This window comes from Scleropages formosus, chromosome 3 (assembly GCF_900964775.1).
Source record: "Scleropages formosus chromosome 3, fSclFor1.1, whole genome shotgun sequence".
Classification (NCBI taxonomy): domain Eukaryota; kingdom Metazoa; phylum Chordata; class Actinopteri; order Osteoglossiformes; family Osteoglossidae; genus Scleropages; species Scleropages formosus.
In genome coordinates, this window is record NC_041808.1 from 20,063,868 (window position 1) to 20,073,232 (window position 9,365).

The window sequence follows — 9,365 nt, forward strand, 5'->3', positions numbered from 1 at the left end:
CTCATCTAATATCCTCGGCAGAGCAGAGGACTCAAGCAGTACCTGTCTTAACCTCAGCCCCAAACTCCACCTCTCACAGTCAAAGTTCACCATTTTACCTTTAAAGTCATCTATCTGTGACCCTGTGTCTCAGTGCTCTTCTTGTTCAGACATGTGCTTCAGGGGAGAGCAAGGGGTGGATCACATCCAGATGGGTTAATTCTGCATTCCGACATTCCTGTTTTATGCCCACCAGCAAGACAAACAGCGGTGCTCAATTTCCTTGAAGCTCCTCAGAGGATGTGTTGGTTCCTTCCTGCCGTTGAGCTTTTCTGTGAGCCTAGCATTGACCTTGGACTTGATCTCTCATGGCAGTTGGTGGTGCAGCCAGCAGGGTACCCTCTCCAGAGTGTGTGTGGATTTTGGTTGCTTATTTTCAGTTTTTCCATCCACATGTGTGTTGGATCTTGTTTGGCTGAGTAGCCCATACCAAGATTAGCCTGCTGTTCCATCATTTCAGACCCCTACAGTGAACCTCAAAGTGTAGGTGTCAAGGACAAAAGGCATGTGCAGTATCATGTTCCACCACATTAGCTGAGAAGCCAGAAACACCTGACAACTCATGTCAAAAATACTGAGATGCCACCATACAGGTGCTCATTACATTTCAATTACTTTCAAGGCTCATCATCAAACTGAAGCCCGTACCCAGAGTCTTCTGAGTGCCAAATTCTCTCTTTGTGCTAAATGAGCTGTATTAGGAGTAATGTACTTTATAACATTTGTAAACTAGGACAGGGTGACTCCACCGTAGGAAATGTTCCTAAATTTTACTACATACTTTCAGCTTTTTATTCCTAGATTGGAGCCCATATGGGACACTATGTAAACTGAAGAAATGTTTTCAATTCATAGGGTTCTAAATAGTATGATGGGCCTCCTCCACACATCTACAATTCAGAAACAAGTGTGGATGGGTAGGGCTGGCCATACAGCGCCAGAAACTGCTGCAGTTTTAAGGCAAAACCAGAGGCGTAAGGGCCTCGTGTTGGGCCTTGTACCCAAACTATGCTGTAACCTACAACACTGATAGAATCTATACATGTCCAGTCGAAAAAAATGTTACGTAGAGTTTGTTCAGTAATGCCTGTTTTCCTAAATGACTGAACAATGAGCTGTATTCCATCCCTGTTAGCTAACTAGTGTTCCTATACTTCCTACCCACCTCATATGAGCTCTGTGGTTACTTTACTGCTGAATATCAAAGTTCCCGGGAGGTCAAACGGCTAGTTCTCCCACAAGTGGCAATGTTTTGTTATATCTCTAGCATGTTTCACTTTGAGGTGATGAGTCATGGAAAGCTTGCTTCAACAGAAACACGTTGTTGGCTAGGTGAAAAATGTGGCTAGGTGAATTACACACATTAGGGCAGACATACAATCATATATCCCTGACATTTCCTTCTGTAATCTCTTTCATTCCTAATAGTTGCAACCACGTGAAAATTGGATCCATTTATCTCCACGCCAGTGCCATAAATCCCTTTACAATAACCGTTTTAAATATGAATCAGTCCCTGACTGCTGAAATCTCACAATGACAGGAAACTCTAATGACTCTTCTATTATTTAATGGCTCGGTATGAAGAACTGGGAGAAGCGTTGCCGAAGGTTTCCCAGAATTTGAGTTGGTTTGATTAGAAATATTCTCTTTCTTTGTCCTTCATTTTGTTTGCAGCTTATGTGAGAGGAGGTTGTCTGAACATCAGTAGGATATAGTGAAGAAGGAAGGCTAGTCTGAAAGCATGTACAAGATGCCTCTGAGTGTTGAGTACACTTTGTCTTCTAGCAGGTTTGTCCCTCTGAATGAGTCCAGACTGAAACAAATGGGTGAGAAGAGTCAAAATTTCACATGCTCTGGTATTCTGGTTTCTGACAATGACTTGGAAACATTTTTTTTATTCAACCTGACCTCTGCAATTACAGGATAAGTTAAAATGTCAGTGTCAAGGGTCATTTCCCTTCTGTCTTGTAGTAGGATAGACTAAACCTGTTAGGTAGAGGGGTGAGAGGTCATTGTCTGTGTGCACATGCTTGTTAATTATAAAGGGAAGTAGGATTGTCTGGGATAAAATGAAAATTTTTGCAAATGTGACTTGTTCTAGCTCCTTTCACATTTACACTATGCAATGCTTGTGCTATATTGCATGTATGATCTTTCATGTGGGGTGGTGCAGTGGGTTGGACCGGGTCCTGCTCTCTGGTGGGTCTGGGGTTCGAGTCCCACTTGGGGTGCCTTGCGACAGACTGGTGTCCCATCCTGGGTGTGTCCCCTTCCCCTCCTGTGTTGCCGGGTTAGGCTCCGGCTCCCCGCGACCCTATATGGGACAAGCGTTTCAGACAGTGTGTGTGTGTGTGTGTGTATATCTTCCGTCTGTTCTCTGTTTTTCATAAGCAAAGCCAAGCATGGTTACATATCTCCTTTGGGTACGACAGCCATGCATCTCCCGTAACATGCTCATTGAACCTACGAGTTGGTGTTCACAAGGAGACCGGGAAGTGACAATAAAAAACACTACACATCAAAAAACTCATGTGTATTCTATTAGCATCGAGGGTGCGGTGGCGCAGTGGGTTGGCCCACAGTCCTGCTCTCTGGTGGGTCTGGGGTTCGAGTCCCGCTTGGGGTGCCTTGTGACGGACTGGCGTCCCGTCCTGGGTGTGTCCCCTCCCCCTCCGGCCTTACGCCCTGTGTTGCCGGGTTAGGCTCCGGTTCCCCGTGACCCCGTATGGGACGAGCGGTTCTGAAAATGTGTATGTGTGTATTAGCATTGAAAAATAATTTAACCTGTCTATTAGTTATTTAAATATTTGATATGTTCTTATTGTTGCTTAAAAGATCTTTTTTTATCCTTTGTCAGATTGGCAAGATTTGATGACTGGATGGAGTCAGTTCTACAAGTGAAATTCACCTACATTATTCTGCTTGGAGGAGGATGGTCTCAGTGGACTGCCCTGCCTCCTCAGACTTGCACTGTGCTTCGCTACCCTGTTGCCATGGCAATCCTCTATGTCTTTTTTTAAGTGTCATGTGGTGTTTTGATGTGTTTTTGCTCTTTAGGAAAGAAATTGATTTCATAGTAGCCCCATGGATCTTGCTTACTTTTTTCTTTTTGTTACCAAGCCTAAACGTTCACCTTATGAACTATAAAAAGCGAATCGTGTTACGAAACGTACTGTGGTTTTTCGGTTTTCTACGCTATATATATTTCAGTATGCAAGTTTAGTTTCCGTACATCTTGGCTCTTTTTTGTGTCTCATACCCCTAAAGCCATGCGCCGAAGGCTGCATGGATAAAAGTGCGTACCTCTTTAAATATACTTTTTTACCAATGTTTTCAGTTTTCCTTTTACAAGTCACTCAGAGTTGGTATGCAGATCTCAGGATGTTATTTCAGAGTCACTCATTAAGCAGCAGTAGTCTACACCCAACACAGAGCCATGGAAAAAAAAAAAAAAATTCAACCCCTTGCTTGAGAATGATGTAATGAAATACTTCAGACTGGCAATAACAGTAAGCCAGTTTGCGTAAATGAAACCAGCGTGTAACGCTGCTTTCCCTCCCTAATTAGGCTGGGCGGGAGAGCTGTGTAATGGTTCGCACGCAAATTCGTGGCCGTTCGGTGGGAGTGTGAAATTACACAGCTTACAAGTGGCACTGAGAAACTAAGCTCATTTCATGCTATTGTTAGCCAGTGAATGGGTGCACCCGAGCAAAACTGAGTAAAACGGTCACAGTGCGGCTCCTGGCTTGTCAGCACGCTGACTCCTGGACAAGCTGGCCTGGATCCCACGCAGGCCTGGGAGTCACCACAGGTAATGAGGTAATGACCATTTGCAGTCGCTCTTGGCATTCGAGTTTCGCCATGTGGTTATTCCAGCAGGGACCTCGTCCCCCGACCTGGTCAACAACATTGTCCAGACCGCTCAGACTGTGGACTCAAAACATCTCTGGTTTGCACCCTACAGTGGGCAGAAGGCAGCCTGTTTGCGTGTAGCCGTGTGCTGGGCTCTCCTTCTCGCCTCTACCCGAGCAAACCCAAATCACGCCCTGCGCTAACGAACAGTTCGAATTCCCGCTCATTAAGCAGTTTACCATAGGGCACGATGCAGTACGTTTTCCAGTACAAAATACTTCGAAATACAGGTTCCTTCACTTAAGACATTGATATTTGTTCAATCGCCCACGTTAATTTGAAGCTTCTCCACTTGTCCTAGCTAAAGAGAGCTTTCATTTTGATGGTATCTTCATGCACAAAAAATTGATTCTCAAGTATATCGCATAATCATCTGTGCACATTTGCGCATCTGAGTGTGAGTCTGTGTCTCTGTATAATAAAATAAACCTCTCATCCCCAGAAGGTCTAAGGTTTGCACAATCTGTACAGCTTTCCTGAATACCGAATTTGATGTGAAAAAACTGAACAAGCACCTGAATATGCATATCTATGAATGGGTAGATTGCTTCTGTAAAAAAAATGGCTAAAATAAATTAACTTACATTGGTCTAGATTGCAGTTAAATAAAGCTTTGCACATAAGACAAACCAGGTACAGCAAGGAAGAGTGGCTCCCATTTCTAACTAACTACTATTTGACCATCCAGTCTCTGCTTTTATGAGCTGCTTTCATTATCATCTGTTCCAATGTCATGTGCTGCAGTGCATTTCAGTTACCTGTGGCTACTGGCTTCAGAAGAGGTCTGTCATACTAGGCATACGGCCTTTACGTGTCTAATGCATGGAGAGGTGCTAATATTTACTAATATTTCAGTTCTTTGTATGTTATTGGTGTTTTGTCTGAACCATCTGGTGGCCTTTTCTTACCCTCATGGACACAACTGAATTTTCTGCCCCAAGCAAACTCACTGTGGTCTTCCAGCCTTTCAGGATATGCAGATGTCAGTCCCACCATATGCTCCATACTCTGTCCGTGGTGGGTGCGTGCCTACATGCGTGCGTGCATGCATGTGGATGTAGGTTTACCTAGGTCTACAGAAGCCACTAAGCTGGCGTGCGGCATGTGCCACTGGGTTTTGTTACGAGAACTGGAATTGTTCACGAGACGCCCTTCAGAGAGGGGAGCACTCAAATTACCGCCTGATTGCCATCCACAATCTCTGTGATAACCTCCAGCGGAGAGATCAGCTGTTGTTTATTAAACAGTCATTATCCGCTCATTAACTTACACTAATATGCAGTCGTCTAGCCTCATGCAAATCATCCTGATGACAGTGTGCAAAGTTCGTCTGAGAGACACTCTAGTATATTTACTGAAATTGAAGCTTCCCCTTATTTTGTGCTTTCCTTGCTTTCTCTTCTCCTCAGTACAAATGAAATAACTCATTGGGAGTGGGCTGTTTGCTTTGGAGCTGAAGGCTGAACGCACGCTCTTCTCAACATCTCCATTGAAACACATGCCTTTCAGCAGTCCATTTAACAGCATGCACACAATGAAGCGGTAATTGCAGCCTGACGGAAAAAAAAGACATTACATATCCGCCATCATGAAAACCACTATTTGTCATAGCTGTGGCTGTAGCGTGACATGGAGCAGTGTCTTGGCACAGTTTTCTCTCCCGCACAGATTAAACTCCCAGACAGATACATTGGCAGGGATAGCTGTCATTTTGGGCAGCACAGTAGCACAGCAGATAGAGCTGGTGCCTTAGGTTGCGTGATTGGACATGGGTTCAGATCTGACTAGATACACAAGTACAGTCTCTGTGGCATTTGTATGGTTTTCCTGCGTTCACGCGGGTTTCCTCCAGGTGCTCGATTTCCTCCCACAGTCCAGAGACGTGTGTCTCAGGCGGACTGGTGACTCTCAGTTTTCTACGTGCGTAACGTTGCTCTGCGGTACAAAATGGTGTATGACTGCAGGGAGTTTACTGCAGTGGATTTTGTACTGCGAGTCGCCTTGGATACCAGTGTCGGATAAATACTATTTAATAACAGTTGCATGTCACTCTGGAGAAAATCAGCTGCTGCGTGAATGAACGTAAACTTACACGGGTCTTCCTGCTGTACCTGTTCATAAGGTGTGTGGGTCATGTGACCAACAGAGGCTGAGGCGGAGGGGACAGTTGAGAGCAGCCCGTATTACACACGTTGGCCGTTATTCTTCACCATGGCGTCTGAAGGAACACTGTTCCGTTACATTACCTGTTGGCTTAACAGATGCTCTTGTGTAAATAGCTCTGTGTCCCACAAAGTCAGCGAGCAAGAATCCCTCAGTCAGCCTCCCCTCCTGGGTTTTCGGCTTCTGAGGCCCCCACCATGGGATCACTTTTCAGGAAAGGTCTCTTGATGGCTCCAAACTTTAATGTGGTCAATATCACAAACGTCGGTACCGTGGCAGCCCTCCATCTCCTTTGTTACTAGCACGGTGCAGCCCGCAGCTAATGAGCACAGCGCTTTGCGGACCCCCGTGGGGGAGCCTGCACCTCAAAGAGCCCGGGAGCCACGGTACCCGCTTGTCCAATTAGTGCTGGAGGAAAATGAGTCGAGGCAGAATGAGAATGGATCAGTAAAGGCATTCCACTAATCCAGCTGTCTCACACTTGCAAATTGCCTACTTGAATAATTTATATCTGCACTTGCAGCTTGGTTTGAAAAGGGCTGACAGCTAGAAGGATTTTTCTAAGGGGTGAGTAGTCTGCTCTTCCTCATTCCCACACACGTGTAATCTCCCGCTAGTTACCACTGGTAAATGCAGCCCAGCACGGTCATAGCTAGGAATTCTGCTCCCCTGAAAGAATATTGCTCTGGCCCCTTCAACTTTGAAAAACTTATTGGGGGAGGGAATCCTCCTTGTTAAAAATCACACTTAAATAACTAAATAATATTTAATATTTAAATAACTACATAATTGGCACAGTGGCACAGCCAGTAGCATTGCTGTCTCGTGGTGCGAGAGGACGTGGGTTTGATCCCTGCTCAGTGTGTGTGGAGTTTGCATGTTCTCCCTGTGTCTGCATGGGTTTTCTCCAGGTGCTCTGGTTTTTTATCCCACAATCTAAAGAACTGCTGTTTAGGTTCCCCCATGGTGTGTGAGTGGCAGAGAGAGTGTGTTCCACTGATGTATGGATGAGCGAACCAGTGTAAGTAGTGTATCTAGCAGTGTAAGTCACTGCAGTGAATAAGGTGTGTGGGCTCATAACACTACGTAGAGTTCATTGGAAGTCGCCTTGGAGAATAGCATCTGCTAAATAAATAAATGTAAATGTAACTCTACACACAATTAACTTTGTGGGCAAGGGTATATATCCCTCCCACAAGATTTTCAATACTGGGTGAGGTCCATGTTGAAACAAATAATTGAGAAATAATGACATAATTTGATTCTGGCATTTCAGACTGAGCATGCCTGTGTGCCCTCTCCAGGCGTGGGCCCCTAGAATCATCACCACCATGCACCCCATTAGATATATCCCTATGCCCTAGTAGCCACATGTGTGCAACTTTCCAGCAAATGCATTGTGAGATATCCTTTGAAGCACATTGAAGGGCTCAAGATCATGTGTGCACAACCCTGTCTCCACAAGTGGTAAATTAGCCATGAAAGCATGGAGAATTTGAGTTCATTTTAGCTCCAAACTTAGAAATTGGACATTCTGAAATTATTGTATATACACACACACACACACACACACACACACACATTTTCAGAACCGCTTGTCCCATACAGGGTCACGGGGAACCGGAGCCTACCCGGCAACACAGGGCGTAAGGCCGGAGGGGGAGGGGACACACCCAGGACGGGACGCCAGTCCATCGCAAGGTACCCCAAGCGGGACTCGAACCCCAGACCCACCGGACAGCAGGACTGCGGCCCAACCCACTGCGCCACCGCACCCCCTTATTGTATATATCTAGAATCAATGTGGGTGTGGGTCAACATTCTCTATGATGGGATTCATCAAGTCAAAATACAAATTTTGAATTCTTGATGTCAGTTTATAGAAGGAGCCAAGTTACACATTAAGTTCAGATATTCAATCAAATTTTCTGAGAAATTTCACATTTTCTCATTTTTTCAATTTGAAAGTTTCATCATTTGCACCTAAGGCAGTTGTAACAAGGAGTCAAAATGTACGTTTTCAACAAACATGTTTAATATTTTAGGGGGTGTGGTGGCGCAGTGGGTTGGACCAGGTCCTGCTCTCCAGTGGGTCTGGGGTTTGAGTCCTGCTTGGGGTGCCTTGCGATGGACTGGCGTCCCGTCCTGGGTGTGTCCCCTCCCCCTCCGGCCCTATGCCCTGTGTTACCGGGTAGGCTCCGGTTCCCCCCGACCCCGTATGGGACAAGCGGTTCAGAAAGTGTGTGTGTGTGTGTGTGTGTGTGTGTGTGTGTGTGTGTGTGTTTTTTTAATATTTTTCTAATTTTTGATTGAATCTAAATCCTGAGTATAAGTGGACAACTTATTTTCAATTGAGCACCCAAATTTTCTGTGTCCTCAATTTCAGTTATCTACCACATCTGTGGCTACAATGGAAAATAAGTTGTCCACTTATACTCAGAATTTAGATCCTACTGAATAATAGCTCACTTCTGAGTCAGCAGGCTACATGAGGACACCTTACCACTGGTACTGTGTGGTCATCAGCATCTGTGCTGATGCTTCATCTTGCCCCTCTACACACTGCTGCAGGCAAAGATCATAAATACTCTTTCCCAGATGTGAGCAGAGCATGTAGGTGATAGAATTCACTGCCAAAAAACAGCAGCTGGGAACAGACACACTGCACTAGTGCAGTGCTACTACAGCACTACAGGATGTGATAGGCTGCCTGTCCATCAGACAAGTCTATTGCTGGCCAACAGGATTAACCTGGGTGATCCCTATGCTTAATAATTCATTAGAAAACAAGAGTGATATGAATAATTAACTCAGCACGGCCTCTAACCTTGCTGAGGTTAATGTAAGAGGTGAACGGCCAAAATGACATTAACATAGATTATTCATTCATTTTTCGCAGTGAGATTAACATTTTAACATTTGTTTAAAAGTATTATAGGTAATTATGCAGGAGATGACAAGTCGGTCACACCTATTGAATTAATATAATTCCAGTCACTATTTACAATGAGGTTTTGTGAAAAAAGAAATCATAGGCGTTTTCTTCTTTTTTGGTTTAATATCACATTTTGCATGTTAATTCTTAAATAAATAGTTTTCATGATGGATTTCTGACTAAAGTTGGAGTACTTCATTGAGAAGCGAAAGGTTTTGTATTCCACCAGATGTTCAGTACAACTGCCACTATAGAGCAGGGGGCATGGTGGTGCAGTGGGTTGGACTGGGTCCTGCTCTCCGGTGGGTCTGAG